This window comes from Tamandua tetradactyla, chromosome 5 (assembly GCF_023851605.1).
Source record: "Tamandua tetradactyla isolate mTamTet1 chromosome 5, mTamTet1.pri, whole genome shotgun sequence".
Taxonomy (NCBI): Eukaryota; Metazoa; Chordata; class Mammalia; order Pilosa; family Myrmecophagidae; genus Tamandua; species Tamandua tetradactyla.
The window spans coordinates 13,188,879-13,203,505 of record NC_135331.1 but is presented as its reverse complement, the minus strand read 5'-3'; the positions used below and the strand labels follow the sequence as shown (position 1 = coordinate 13,203,505).

The 14,627-nt window shown below is 36.1% G+C and overlaps 1 protein-coding gene and 1 pseudogene across 2 annotated transcripts in view; one reads left to right on the top strand and one right to left on the bottom strand.

Moving 5' to 3' along the window:
* The window catches only part of PTPN11 (protein tyrosine phosphatase non-receptor type 11), a 117,348-nt gene that overhangs the window by 94,618 nt on the left and 8,103 nt on the right, over positions 1–14,627 (bottom strand). The window lies entirely within an intron of this gene.
* LOC143682248 (transcription initiation factor TFIID subunit 9-like) lies at positions 3,039–3,830 on the top strand (annotated as a pseudogene).

Here is a 14,627-nt window from a genome sequence, read left to right as displayed (position 1 = left end):
AAATACTAGATATTATTATTGATAATCATCATAATAAATATGATTATCCTGCCCAGAAACAATCAGAAAAAAGATGTAGTCTGATATCAACATTTCTGTTGTTTACATTTCCTGAAATTTATTTTAAATTTTACCTGTAGCGTCTTATTAACTTTGTTGGTGAAGCTAAACATCATTCTGATTAATTAATTGCCCTGGAGAAAAATAACAAGGTTCATATGAAAAGAATAAAATATAAGTTTGCTTTTTATTCTCACAGGGAACTTTTCAGAAGATCAAGACAGAATTTCCCCCCAGGAAACTTCAACTTCAATTTATTTTATACCTGTCATTCTAATATCCAATACTTCTGCATTAGGCATGGCTAAACTATCCAATTAAAAAAAAAAATGTCCATAGCTTCTTTTGATCTGTGGTTCCCAGCTGGGACCCCACTCTAGGGAATCAAAAGTGGTAATAAAAGGCTTCTAGCTATTTATAACTTTTCAAAAAGTATAATGGAAATCTTATATTAACCCTCAATTTGTCTACCTATATAAGTTAATTAAAATGCCAAATCTCTTTTGCTTCTGGCTATAAAGCAATTATGTTAGTTGGTATAGTAGCATGACCAGCTCTGAGTGGCAACATATGCCTTCAACCATGGAAAAAACATGAGAAAACTAATTAGTATATAATAAATAAAGGTTTGAAGAGCAAATCATTCAGAATATTGGGCTTATGGTGAAAAGAAAGAGAGCACAATCCTAGTGGTGAAAAGACTGGAGAACACTGGCATGTAGTAGCAAAGCCTTGTGGGTAGGAGCATATGCACTATAGAGCCAGATTGCTTAGCTTCAAATCCCAGGTTTTGGTGACCTTGGGCTAGTTATTTAACCTCTCTGCTAACTTATCCTTGAATTAGATAGACTCAAAGGGCTGTTGAAAGGATAAAATGAATTAACGTTTATAACGTACCTGGGCTTCTGGGTACCCAAGGACAAAGATGTTTGCCTATATCATATCTTCCCAAATTTCCTCCAAAAACAATACAAAATAAAAAGAATAACAAAAAATAACAACATATAAAAACCAAACCTCAACTAATTAAAGGACAGAAAATGTCCAAACTTCTAATTTACCTGCTAATAAAAAAGAAAACATACCAAACCCCAGTGAGTAAATCCCAAGTAACATCACTCCTGTTGCCTCTTAAGAACACCTAGGGCTTGAACTGGGACTCTATAAAGGTTTCATGCACTAACTTTGCTTTCCAGGAACCTATAATTTCCAGAAGGGTCCTAGGTTAGATAAATCCTGAAACCCAGAGGGACCACCCTCTCCAAGATTAGGGATTAATTACATCCCCCTATCCTTCAGTGTCAACACCCCTTCTCAACATGAAAAAAATCAGAACAGGTATTGCCTAAGGATCCCTATATATTTGGGAGAGGGATCAGAAGAGAAGGAGGAGGTACAACAAAGAAAATAAGATTTAACGAATGAGTATGACTCCTGAATCATTATATTAGTATTCCTTTTAGCCTCCAGTGTTTGGGAGCAGCTGGAGGGAAGAATCTGAAATAGTGGAAAGGTAGCCCATAACAAACTCTGGGATCTAAATGTGCTTCGAAAATTGTGTTTTCTCTCTCTGCTTTGTATATATGTTAAATTTTACAATTTAAAAACGTTAAAAAAAAAGAAAAGAAAAGAAATTGACACTCTACAATGAAGATATAACACTCATGAATACTTAGGCATCAAATAACATAGCAACCACCTTTATGAAGCAAAAACCACAGGAGCTACAAGGAAGCACGGATAGAAGTAAGGAGATTCCACAGCTCAGAGAGAAGACAGACAGTCATATTATTAAATCTAGCTGCAGTATTTTGTATATTCTATCATTTTTTCATGTTTTCAAATTTGCAAGTCTAAAACCCATCCAAGGGTAGAAATATCAAGAAAACACTAAAGAAAAACACATTTTAAAAACCTGATTGAAACCTCTTCTCAGTTATTGAGGTGGCACAGCAAAATAACTAAGTACAGACTACAGAGTCAAACCATTATTTCAAATCCCAGCTCTGCCATGCCTCTTGGTCAAGTTAGATAATAACTTTCTGACTCAATTTCTTTATCTTTAAAATGTGGCTATTAATAGCACCTACTTTATAGGATATGAGGGCTAAATGAGTTAATAAATGTAAAACAGCTCTAATAGTATTATAGTTTGTGGGCTTGCTGCTGCCTTATTCAGTCCATTAAAAGAGTCTTAACTATTATCTCTCTACCATGGATTAGACCTGTCATTAATATGAAATTACACTAGTAATAAATAATTACTTAATACATTTTATCTTGGATCCTACTTAACCATATATTGTTGCTGCTACCCAAATTCCTTTTGCCCATGTTTGTTGATTCTTTGTCATTCTTTCTGTGCTAATCATTCTCTGTCATTCTCTTCTAAGAACACAACTGGATTTTTAAAAACTCCATCCAACTCTTTGCTTTAATTGGGGGACATTATCATTACATTGTCATTAACAGCTTATGTTAGGTCTCATATCTACCGATTGTTTTCACCTGCCATCTTTTTGTTTTCTTTCTGTCTTTTGCTACTTAGCTACTTCAGTGATTTGTAAGATCACTGTTTCTAATTCTAATAATATCCTAATTATTCTAGTAATTAGAATAATGGCTCATGGTATTTTTTTTTCAAAAATATTCTTAAAATTACAATTATTTAGTTATCGAAGTGAATGAAGGGGCCCAGGCCCTACGACGGGACCATGTCAAAGAACAGGTAGCCAGTGGTCCACAGTGGGGCTGAGAGGGTAGGTCAGGACTGCAGTGCAAGGGCTAGAGAACCCCCAGCTGCTGGCACTTGCTACTGTGGGCCCCTTCCTGCTCCTCCCTGTTGTGTGGGGGGGCGCCCGAGCCATTGTGGCACACCAAGGATTGGAAAAACTACACTAGGCAAAGAACTTGCATTAAGATCAGGACCGAAATACCTTTATATGGGTGATTTAGCTAAAGTCTGATCACGGGATATCATGGAGTCTGGCAAGATGGCCTCTCCCAAGAGCATGCAGAAACAGGCCCAGAGGATGGCACAAATCCTGAAGGAATGGGTATTACAGAATACAAGCCAAGAATCTGGAGATTGCCTTCTGATATGTGACCACAATTCTAGAAGATGCAAAAATTTATTCAAGCCATGCTACGAAAGCTATTGTTGATGCCAATGATGTGTGATTGGCAATCCAGTGTCCTGATGACCAGTCTTTTTTACCTCTCCTCCCCCAAGAGATTTTTTGTAGATATTGCAAGGCAAAGAAATCAGACCCCTTTGTCATTAATCAAACCATTTTCAGGTCCTAGGTTGCCATGTGATAGATACTCCTTAACTGCTCTAAACTATTAACTTAAGTCTTAATTTAAAAAAAAAAGCACCTATTTCTGCAGGAAGAATTAAAGTTCCCCAGTTATATGTGGGTTAAGTTGCTAGCAGACTTAGTACTACCACACTAGGCATACCAACTCCATAAACTATGCCTGTTTCAACTAAAGTAGGGGCTCCAAAATCCCTCACAGGACAAAGTTTGACAGCGCAGATGCCCATTTCATAGTCCCCAGCTGTAAAAGCATCCTTTCCTGCAACATCAGCAGTTGAGAATGTTTTGATTAATCCATCATCAATTGGGTCCAAAAACATTCTTATTACCCCTAACATGGTGCTATCACAAAATACTGCCAGTGAATCATCAAATGCATTGAAAAGAAAACAAGATGATGATGATGATGATGATGATGATGATGATGATGATGAATGTGATAATTTGTAATCTAGCCTCGATGCATGTAACATATATACTTGGTCTTGAACCCATTGTACTTAAATTGAACATGCATTCTGGATCTTTTGAAGTTCTGTTTTGGAAAACTTAACTAGTAATTAATGAGTAAATATGGTTACCATAATTTTCAACTGAGATGTTGGATTTTCTTTATGAGGATTAACAGTGGTTTTTCATCAGCTTTTAAGTGTAAAAAACAAAGTTGTATTCATCAATTTGATTGTTAAAAAAAAATGAATGAAGGGAAAATAATTTTTGTCTCCCCTTTATGGAAGGTAGAGAACTCCTGCTATTGCTCTCTCCCAGCTTTCTAGCCTATTATCAGTCTTCACTAAATGAAAAGTGGCAGGTTCAGCAGTTTCTTCTTTTTTAAATACCAGTCTTTCAGCCTGGGCCCCTCCGATCTATCTTCTGATTCAACCCTTGCTCTTACCACTGTCATTCCATTTTTAAATAGGTTCTAAAAGAATTTCATAGGTCTTCAACCTCACCATTGTGATGGCAGCCTCAAGTACACTATTTACTGCTTCAATGAATTTTGTTTTATTTGGATGTCCTGTTTTTCATTCCCATTTAATCTTTTCTTATCTATGCTATTTCAGACTGGTCTAATTTTTAAATAAATAATTGAATTTTATTGAGAACGCAAACATCAACTTTTTTAAAAAATCTGTTCAATTCCTTTATTATAACACAGAAAAGTGTTATAATTATAGCACAGAAAAGCATGACATTCAAAGAAAAAGTCCATGCTTCCCTGGGTGCCCTGTTATATTCCTGAGAGGTAACTACGGTTGGCAGTTTCTTAATCCTCCAGAAATGTTTTATGCATATATACATATGCATATATATATACACAAATATATATATACACATACACACACTCACATGTATATCTGTATGCTTATTCGCATTACCCCCACGATGCCCAGGTGTGTAAAACACACATACAAATAGGATTCCTCCCACACATCCTGCCCTACAAACTGGTTTTTTTACTCACTACATCTTAAAGATCTTTCTGAATCAGTACTTTCTGATGTTTAATGGCTACAAAGGATTCCACTACATGACTGTACCATCCATAATTTAATCCCTATTTTAGGACATTTATGTTATTCCCGGATTTTTATTACAAATAATGCAGCAGAGCAGATCCTTTACAAAAATTGCACACTTTTACAAACGTATCTGTAAATTAAATTTCTAAAAACAAAACTGCCTTGTCAAAAGACTTTTTTGACAAATATTTCCAAATTTTGCCCTGAAAAGAATTGGCAAATTTTTTGCCTTCTAAAGGTATCAGTTTAAAATAAAAACATATGTGTGGCTAACATCTGTCTCAACTTTTTGCTTTTTTACTGTCTAAAGAAGCTAACTGCGGCATGGTTAAATTAATCAGATTTTTCGTTTATCATTTCTGGGTTTCCTGCCGCGCTCTGAAAACTCAGTTCATGGCACTGCTGTTTTAGTAGAAATATATTAATAAATGCAAAATGATTAGCACAGAATCAGCTCTTATTTTTACCTCTGGACAACAGGAATTTAGTTTTTAAGCCAAAATAAAATACTTTGTTATAATAAAGTCAAAGATTTTAATATGGGCCTGCAAAAGGTCCAGCCTATACTTGACTCTTATGCTCTGATGCTCGGTTTTACTTAAATGTGCCACATTTCATCCAGCCACACATGGGCTCTGCATGTGCTGTTTATCCCTCTAAGGGCCCCACTGTCAGACTCCTCCATCCATGTGATTCCTATCTTCTGAGTACACCATCTGCTTCCCCCATGTGATATATCATGTCTAATTACATGCTTCTACAACTGGTAGGTTAAACTGACAGAGAGCAATGTCAAGGTCTTCACTACTGTATCCCTAGCCCCTAGCAAATGGGCTGACACAGAACAGTTCTTTAATTCATATTTGAGGACAGAAAGGAAGGAAGAAAGCAGTCTGGGGTGAGCCCCAGGGTTTCATACAGCTTTGCATCTCTGACTGAGGCCAACAGGAGGCTGCCAAAGATCACTTCTACTTACTTGTAGGCATTTAGTCAGGAAGAGACACAGACATCAGCTGGCAAAGACGCTCTACAAACTGTCCCTACCAGCTCTTTTTATTAAGATGCTTACTGTTTTGAGGATACACTCAGTTCTCATCCCTGATTTGTGGTGCTGAGTTGGGTATTTTTCCTTCTCTGTACGCTATTATAACTTTAATAGGAATTTGGAAAGTATCTAGGACACCTGCGCAGAAGTCAAAAAACTTCTGGAAAGCTTCCCCTTGTGTTTAGAAACACCAAATGTTGATATTTTAATTAAGTTATTAATTAAACTTAATAATTTATATTATTAAGTCTGGGCTCACCCCAGACTGCTTTCTTCCTTCCTTTCTGTCCTCAAATACAAATTAAAGAACTGTTCCGTGTATGCCCACTGACTAGGGGCTAGGGATACAGTAGTGAAGACCTTGACATTGCTCTCTGTTAGAAGAAATTTTGCCTACTTTTTTTCAACACTGGTACCTTTTTACAGCACTTCACCCAGTTTTGCTTTGTGCCTCTCAGTTATAAATGTGCATCAATTGGTAACCACAGTAACAAATGCAGATGAAAAACAGCTGCTTAGCGCTTGCTGGCTGCTTCAACAGTTCTTTCTACACGACGACCAGATGAAGTAGAACACCCTGCACAGTCCATTTTACAGACCCCATTTAAAGCAATGAAATTTTATATTCACTCTGGTGTAACTGGAAAGTTCTATCATACCGGATGGCAGAGGAGAGAACCAAAGTCACAAACACTTCTATGAAGTTTGGCAACTATTCTACCAGGATTATGATAGATACAATCTAAACTTTGGTTTTAAATTTTATTTTAAGTTTAATTTAGGAGTCACTTCTTTTAAGTGCATTTAACCAAAAAAAATCTCATGTATATTCTGAATTTATCCTTCCCTTCAGTAAAGCCAATAAGTAAACATAAAGAAATACGGGTATTTCTATTTACTGATATGAGTAACATTTTTCTAAATATTAAACAGCCCACCTATCATAGCAAGCAAAAAGGTAAAACACTAGCTTATCCTTCCCTTCCTAATTCTTTGTATTGAAAAGAGAATGAAGATGAGGTACCGTTTTGTTTTTTCCATTTGCAATTTAATTTGGAAAGAAATATTTCAAATTACATTAAAAAATTGTTTTTTTGCTTTTGTTTTGTCTGTTTTAAAAAGCTAATGCTGTATGAAACTGAATTACAGCTTTAAAAGTTTCTGATAGGGTGCACAGGTAGTTCAGTGGTAGACTTCTCACCTGCCCTGCAGGAGACCTGGGTTCCATTCCTGGCCCATGCAAATTTTGGCCCCCCCCCCCAAAAAAGCTGTGAACAAAATTCCCTGTGATAGATACATTGATCATATATCCACCTCATGTGTGTGTATGTATAGATATAAAAACACATATATGTAGTAAGACACATAAAGATAGATAGATAGGTAGATAGATAGATAGATAATCAGAAAGTTTCAAAGAAAAAAGTTTCTGATAAACGAGTTGTCCTATGACAAGGCAATACCAGTACTTGGTATATACCCAAAGAGCTGAATTTGCACACTGATATTCATAGCAGCATTATTCACAATTGCCAAATGATGGGAACAATCCAAGTGTCCATCAACAGCCAAGCAGATAAACATATACGATGGAGTGTTACGCAGCAGTAAGAAGAAATGAGGTCCTGAAGCATATGACAACAAGGATGAACCTTGAGGATTTAAAGCTGGGCAAAATAAACCAGGCACAAAAGGACAGATACTATAAGATTTCACTAATATGAACTCCCTGGAAAATGTAAACTCAGTCTTAAAATGTAGAATACAGAGGACCTAGAGATAGACAGAAGCTAGAGAAGGGGGAATAGCTACCTGATATTTACAGACTAGTTAACGAGGCTGAATTTAAAAGTCTGGGAGTGGATAAAGGCGATGGTAGATCATTAGTGGGTTTATAAGTGATAGCGCCATACTGAAGAGGAATATGATTGAAAGGGGTTGTTTAGAGTCATATACCTCACCAAATAGCACCACAAATATAAATAAGTTCTTGCATGAACTACTTCAAAAATATGACACTTGTACAAAGAGTTTAGAGGAGTATATGGGAAAAACTACTTATTGCATGCTATGGTCTATAGCAGGAATTTATCATTAGTACCACAATACTAGGGGTAAATAATTGGGGGAGGGGGACAAGAGCAAGGAGAGTTTTGGATTTTCTCTTTGGTATGGATGTATGTGTCTGTTATTTTTGTCTTTGGAGCAATGAAAAATTTCTAAAATTGAGAGTAAGGATTGTACAACTAAGTGTGGATACTATGAAACACTGTTCATTTTAGATAGAATATATGCTATATGAATATATCTCAACACACTCTGCAGATTCTAAATAAATAAATAAACAGAAAGATTCAAGTACCAGAGAAAATGTGGAAAGAGAGGTATACCTATTCAATGTTGGTAGGATAGTAGAATGGGGCAGCCCCTCCCGAGGGTAATGTAGTGAATCCACAGGAGGCTAAATATAGGGTCTCCATATGATTAGGCAATCATGATTGTTATTGGTAATATACTTGAAAGAACTGAAAGCAGGGACTCAAATAGACATTTGCACACTGATATTTATGGTGACATTATTCATGATTCCCAATGGATGGAGGTGGCTGAAGGGTACATTGACTGAGAAGCAAAAGGCGAACTGTGGTATATACATATGAGAGAATATTGTGCAGCTATATAAGGGAATGAAGTCAGGAGGTCCATGAACCATGAAGACATTATGTTGAACAAAATAAGCCAGGAATAAAAAGACAAATATTTTATGGTCTCTTTTAGAAAATACTTGTAAGAAAATTGGGGCCTAGATTGTAAGGTCTTATAGCAGTCACATTTATTCCTGAGTTTTAAGGGTTATTTTTAAATTCTGAGAGGTTGTGCTATATGTGTATAAGCTGGCATTTTCCTGGAACTTTGGATACCTGTGTGATATCTAAGACGCAGAGTTAGAGTTCTGCAGCTCTGAAAGTCAGCATTCCTACAGACAGCAACTGTTAAAGAAGCCAAAAGAGAGATCAGGCTTCAATTAGAGACAAAAATGAAGCCAATCTTGTTGGAATTAAGGTAAATCAGAATACAGGGTATTCTGATGATATTTTCTGTTGCCCTTACGAAACTTATTTCTGTAACAGAGAAGCTAAGACTATCTATAATTATGCCTAAGAGTTACTTCCAGAGAACTTCTTTTGTTACTCAGATATGGCCTCTATCTCTCTCTAAGCCCAACTCTGCAAGTAAAACCATTACCCTCTCCCCTACGTGGAGCATGATGTCCAGGGGTGTCAATCTCCCTGGCAACGTGAGCCATAGACTGCCAAGGATAAGCCTGGCTCTGGTACTATGGGATTGACAAACCCTATGTGACCAAAAATGGAGGAAAGAAACATAATAAAATAAGGTATCAGTGGCTAAGAGATTTCAAATAGAGAGGCTATGCTTGAGGTTGCTCTTACACAAGCTTCAGCAAGATATTGCTAATTGCATGGTATGTCAAGCCCCAACCAACAGTATTTATGTAAACCCTAAAGAATATTCAGGGGTCTATTGAGACTCTATAAAAGTTTCACTCGCTAAGTTTATTTTTCAGAAACATAAAACCTCCAGATAAGTGCTGAAACCCAGAGTTACCAGTCTCTCCAAGAGTATCAACCAGTTACATAACCTTACCTCATAATGTGGGCCCCTCTTTTCAACAAGAGGTTAGAATGGTCATTGCCCAAATATTCCTAAAGATTGAGAGAAGGATCAAAGAAGAAGGAAGAATTGGAATAGAGAAGACAGTATTTAACAATGAGTATGACTACTGAATCATTATATTGATATTTTTTAGTCTCCAGTGTCTTAAAGCAGCTAGAAGGAAATACCTGAAACTGAAACTGTGGAACTGTAACCCATACCATACTTAGAAGTTTGTTCTATAACTATTTGTTAAAATGTACTTTGAAATTTCTCACTTTTTGTATATATGTTATATTTCACAATAAGAAATGTTTTTTTTTAAAGGGGGGTTCTAAATCTACTGAGAAATTCTAAGAGGAGCAAGATATTCACATTGTCTTACACTGTCTCCCTATCAACTCTTATTAGTCACAAGAGATCAACTCTTATTAGTTATAAGAGAGAAAAGAGTAAACTGGACAAACTCTTAACCAGGTGATCAAAACATAATAAAAATTAAACGTTAATTTTGTATGTAGTTAAAAGGGGGAAAATTAACATTATTGATGGACATTGTGTTCCTCCACCTAAGAAATATTCTGGCTGAAAATGCTGAATCTAACAAGGAAGAAACATCAAAGAAATCCAAAATGAAAAATGTTCTACTTTTAAAGGAGAGAAAGGGTTCTATTCTTTAAAAAAAAAAAAAAAAAAGGCACTCTTGTAAAAGGAAAAGGCTATAGAAATGTTCCAGAGTGAAGAGACCCAATAAGTAAATCTAACTGGATCCTGTACTGGTGAGGAGAAAATGCTATAAAGGACATTACTGGGTCAACTGATACAGCCGGAATACAGTAGATTTGACAAAAGTATTTTTATCAATGGTAAATTTACTTAAGAATTAAAGTAAAAAATATACACTGAAGTACTTCAGGAAAAGGGCCACAATGTGTATAACTTACCCTCAAATGATTCAGTAAAAAATTCATTATATATATGTATGTACACATACATGAAAGAGAGAGAGAATAAAGCAAATGGGAGAAAATGTTAACACTAAGGGGGTAAAATGTATCCTATTCTGGGCTTTCTTTGTACTATTTTTATTTTTGTAACTTTTCTCTAAATTTACAACTAATTTCAAATAAAAAGGTTTAAACTGCTTTAAAATTTTCTGATAAATCCATATGCTTAAGTTACCACTATGACTTAAATCATCAGCAAAAACTGTCACTTCCTGAAATACAGGAATTAAGCCATCCTTAGCCCCGAAGTAGGTACTAAAAAGGGATGCCTGCAAGAGGAAAGTAAATAAGAGATAAGAGGATGATTTATATCGAGAGAGTATATAATAATATTTTATAATTTTAAAAACCTTTAGCAATTATAAAAAAAAAGATTTCTCTATGTTTATATTATTGCAAACTTTTTTCCTGCAATTATGAACTAGCTCTAATAGCAAGAAAAAAAATAATATATTGTCTTATCATACATTCTGGTTGATTAAAATTATAGATACATTTACTGAATGTGCCAGTGTATGAAGTGGACAAAAAAAATCAAGCTTTTAACCATTACATTCTACTCTGTTTCTAAAAAATTCTAAAGCAGACTCTGAACCCAGAAAGTCTCCAATTGTAACTATGTGCTTTCACCTTTGCATATTTTACAGAAATAACATGTAGAGTATTCTGCTGAGGGTGTACAAGACATGGCAAAAGCGGATTCCACTGCTGAAGGTGAAATGCAGTAAACACCACCTATGCCCACTAGGTAGATCATCAACAGGAGACAAGGAGGGTGGTCATCTCCTTACCTTTCATTGTATGAACCACAGTATTTCATTTACAACTTATAATTATACCTACAGATGTCATTAAGAGTGAACAGATGAGTGATGTTTACAGGGGAAGCTTGGTAAACAGCATTTAGCACAAAGCCTGGACAAAGTTAGGCCTTAATAAACATTAATTATCACTGTTGTTATCATTATTATTAGTGGAAGCTGTACAGGGTAGACAACTTCTCATGCATAATTGCTCACTAAGCCATTTTAACATATATAATTTATGCCACACTGTCTCTTCAAAAGCTTAATTTCATCATGGTTCAGGGACTAGATGCATATTATTTTAAATAGCATGTAACTAGAAATTGCAATTTCTATTCCATAACCCATCTATTTGCACTTGAATATATTTTAGGCTCTCATTTCTCAGTTAATTTTTTTTTTTTGTATGCTGAACAGTGGGGTCACATTTCACTATTTTTTTCCACGTGAGTATCCCATTATTGCAGCACCATTTGTTGAATTTTTGTTTGTTTGTTTTTGCTTGTTTCTTTTTGGGAAGTGCGTGGACTGAAACAAACCCGGGTCTCCTGCATGCAGGTGAGAATTCTACCACTGAACTACCCTTGCAGCCCCTCAGTTAAATTTTTAAAAGCATTTGTAACTGCCAAAAAAAGTCTAACAATTGTATTTTTAATTTTAGTTTCCAAAAACTGATTGAGATTTGCACCATGTTTATTGTTAATAAAAATTAATTCAGCCCCTAAGATCTTAGTGAGGGAGGGTAAAGACAAACAGGAGAATTAATAGAAATCTTAATTTAGAAGACTGGCCTCAAGGATCATAAGCACTTGTAACATTAGGTACTGATGGAAGAGCAAAAAAAAAAAAAGACATCCTTAATTTCCCATTTTCCACAAACAGTGAATTGAATATGGCAGGGGTTGGTCTACAAAAAATGTAATGCTAATGAAACTATATATCTGAAAATGGCAAACTAGTATGATTCCATTTGAGTTATCAAGATGATAAGCAAGTAGGTCCAGACAAGATGAGAAGAGACAGGTAAATTTCCAGTTTACAGTTCTCACCATGTATACAGTGGCCACTGATAAATTGCTGTTGACTGAATGAATTTAGGGGGAGTGAAAGAAGTGAAGGAAAATAGATAGGGTAAAAGACATTGGGGTAGGGGGAGTATGGTAGAAAGAGTTATGGGGGGACAATGATGGTGATTAAATGTACAAATATAGGAAAGTTTTGCATGAGGGAGAACAAATGAATGTCAACATGGCAAGGTGTTGAAAATGGGATGGTATACAGGAAAAAATACAATCAATGCACACTAGGGTCTATAGTTAACAGTAACATTGTAATATGCTTCCATTGAATGTAACAAAGGCAATATGCCAAAAGTAAATGTCAGTAATTGGGGGATATGGGATAGAGATATGGGATTCTTTGAGGAAGAAAAGGAGATATCCTCATATAGATAGTGGTGGTGAAGGCATGGCTATGTGATCATAACCAGGAGCCACTGATTTTTTACTTATGTTGGCTTGTATGATGTGTGAACTGTTTAAAAATGAACAGAGAGATACAAACGCCAAAGAAAATGTTAAGAGAGAAATGTTACCTATTCACAACTGATAGGGAAACTGAGTGGTGCAGCCCCTCTGGAGGGCAGTTTCGTGACTCCACAGGAGGCGAGGTGTGAGGTTGCCATATGATTGGGCAACCTGGTTGCTAAGTGTATACTTAGAGGAACTGAGAGAGGAACACAAATGGACATTTGTACACTGGTGTTTATGGCAGCAGTCTTCAGGATTTGCAATGGATAGAGGTAGCCTAAGGGTCTACCCACTGAGGAATGGCAGGGAGAATTGTATACATAACAATGGACTACTGAGTAGCTGCAAGAAGGAATGAAATGGTGAGGTATGCAACTAGGTGAATAAACCTTGAGGACAGTATGTTGAATGAAATGTCAGAAACAAAAAGACAAATATTATCATGACTCACTCATAAGGACTAACTACTCAACAAACTGAACATAAACAAACTCAAAGAACTGAAATCGAGAGCATAGGTTATCAGATTAAGACCTATTATAAAGGTTCCTAGATTGTAAATTCTTACAGCAGTCACATCTATTCTGGAGTTTAAAGTGTTGTTTCTAAATTCTGAGATGCTGAGCTATTTGTGTATAACCTGGTCATTCCCTGAATCTTCAGGTATTTTTGTGATACCTGAGACTTAAAGTTAGAGCTCTGAAGCTATGAAAGTCAGCATTACCCCATACAGCAACTGTTAAAAAAGTTGAAAAAGTGATTGGACTTCAACTAAAGATATGAATGAAGCTGATCTGGATAGGACTAAGGTAAGCCAGAAGACAAGGTAAAAGATGATATGGTCTATGTTTTAAAACGTCAACCTCTGCATGAGGCCAAAGGGAGAGCTGTTTATTTGGTGCAATATTTATATTTTTGGTAGCACAATATCTTTTTTAACTCATATGGTCAGTTTTTCGAATATATAATTATATGGAATCTTGAATAGGGAGTGAGATCTTGTTGGTTTGTACAGGTCAGTGCAATGCCCCGATACAAGAGAAAACAGGACAACTGCAAGTCCCTGGTCTTCAGCACTGAAAGAGTTAACAACAACTGCAAGTCTCTTGTTTCTTATCTAGCTCCAAAGGAACTAATGCAAACTGCAAACTTCAGCTGCAAACTTCCCCTAAAGCTCCAAAACCTCCCCAAACCATAAAAGTTTATAAAATTCTGGGCCCAGAACAAAATTCTTAGTTAATGATAGAAGCATAGCATCATAAATTTTAGGTATGTAACAACAAACCATGCTAGCCAGCTATCTCCTCCTAGAATAAAGAAGATACCTAGCATTCAAAGGTTACTATGGAACCCTGCTACCAACAAAACTTTCCTATAAAACAAGCTAACCCATTCCATCCTGCCCCTCCCTTGGGCAGAGTATCCTGTACGCTCTCTTTTTAAATAAATTTTACTACTTACTCCTACTGGCCCTTTCACCTCTAAAATTCCTTTAGCAGTGAAACCCCCAAACCTGGATCAAGGACTAGGGCAGAGAATTAGAAAGTATTTGAAAGCTCTCTGGAGGGACTGGGGAGAAAGGAGGAAATATTAAACTTCTCCACATGGGGAATTCCTGATATTCTCCCAAGCACTGGGGCCAACCATTTTAATAGGCTGAGC